This window comes from Lacerta agilis, chromosome 5, assembly GCF_009819535.1.
Source record: "Lacerta agilis isolate rLacAgi1 chromosome 5, rLacAgi1.pri, whole genome shotgun sequence".
NCBI classification, from domain to species: domain Eukaryota; kingdom Metazoa; phylum Chordata; class Lepidosauria; order Squamata; family Lacertidae; genus Lacerta; species Lacerta agilis.
The window spans coordinates 12,482,287-12,484,248 of record NC_046316.1 but is presented as its reverse complement, the minus strand read 5'-3'; positions in this window follow the sequence as shown (position 1 = coordinate 12,484,248).

Sequence of the window (1,962 nt, the reverse complement as noted above, 5' to 3'; positions counted from 1 at the left end):
AGCCGCCGCCGTCGCCGCGTAAATGACGTCACGGGCGTCGAAAGCGTCGCTTCTTTTTTGCGGCCTCTGCCGCTTCCTTACCCGGCGGAGGGAAGGACCGCGCACATAGAGCTATGAAGGGTATAGCAAACCCGCCCAGGTTCTCCTGAATTTTTTTTTTATATAACCGCCAGTATTCTGCATTTAATTATTCACAGGGACTCAAGGATGAAATAAAGGCGGCTGGAGACATAGGGCGGGGTGAAGCAAACCCATCCAGTTGTCTTAATGCGAATTGTTCTTATTACTATCATTTAATTCTACCTTGCCTTTCCCACTCCTTCACTGGGGCTCAAGGCCGCTGACCGATAATATAAGGGCAGCTAAAAACATATGGGGTGGGGAGTAAACCCAATCATTTGTCTTAATATGAAAATTTATTTTTATTACGTATTTATTTATACCCTGCCTTTTCCCCTTCACAAAGACTCGAGGCAGCTGATATAAAATAAGGGAAGCTAAAAACAGGGGGGGGGGGAGTAAACCCACCCAGTTGTCTTAATATGAAATGTTGTTGTTGTTGTTGTTGTTGTTATTGTTATTGTTATTATTATTACTTTATGCCTTTTCCCCCTTACAGGGATGCAAGGCAGCTTACAGATAAAATAAGGGAAGCTAAAAACATGGACGGGGAGGAAACAATCATTAAAAAGCAATTCAACATATGTATGGCTTCCAACATACTGTATATAAAAACATAATAAAGCATTAAACAACTTCCCTTTACAGGGCTGCCTTCAGATGTCTTCTAAGGGTTGTATAGTTACTTATCTCCTTGGCTCGGGAGTCATGTCACTCCATACCCTCCAACATTTCTCTGATGAAAAGCGGGCCGTTCCGGGATCAAATCAGAAACCGGAACGGCTTCTGTAAATCCGGGACTGTCCTTGGAAAATACGGACACTTGCGGTGTCTGCTTTGTATATATGTGTGTGTGTGTGTGTTTGAAAACACAGATTATATTGAAAACATACAGATTATTACAATATAAACAGCATGGCAGTAACCTTTTCATTAAAAGCACCATAGGGGTAGGCAGGACACCCACCTGCCATCCTCTGTCCGGCTCTGTCTAGCAGATTCGGAATGAAATACTGTATCTCAACAACAGTTGTTTTAAATTACTTTCGTTTGACCCCCTAACTACTCAGAAAAATCTGTCAAAATCTTTCTACAATTTCTACTTTTAGTGAATTATTTTTATTTACTTGATTTAGGTGGAGACAGTTGCCCTCCGGGCTTCGCCTATGAAAAGCAGTCAGTTCCCAAAGGCCGGTTGGAATAGGAAGGTCTTCAACTGCTGGCAGGAGGACTGACAGCAAGGAAGGAGCCAGTCTGGCTTCTCCAGGGAGGTAGTTCTGGGAGCAGCCACCTGTGAGAAGCCCCTTTCCCGCATTCCTACCAAGCATGCCAGTGAGCGTGGTGAGACCAAGAGAAGCCTCTCCTGAAGATCTCAAAACCCGGGAAGGTTCGTATGAGGGAATAGAGTCTTCCAGATAGCTTGGGCTTTATAAATTTATTTATTTTGTTGAAAGAGTGTGTTTGTAATAACAAGGTTGTGCGCTGCACATATAGTCGAAAGTAAGATTCCATTTTGGTTGCTGTTGCCATTTCCTTCTTTACCGATAGTCACGGGCCACAGATAGAAATCTTGCCCAACTCTTGCATTAAAATCACCCAGGAGGATATCCTCCTTAGGCGTCTCTGATGGGATGGTATCCAGCTGAGAGTAAATTGTTTTCTTTAATGTCTCCATTGGCATCCAGTGTTGGTGCATAAGCACTTAGAATAGTAGCCGGTTGGTTTTTGGCGAGTTTTATTTGAAGGGTTGAAAGTCGCTCATTAATTCCAGTAGGGATTTCTTACAAGAGCTTCACAAGATTGTTTTTGATGGCAAAGCCTACTCCATGTATTCGACTTTCT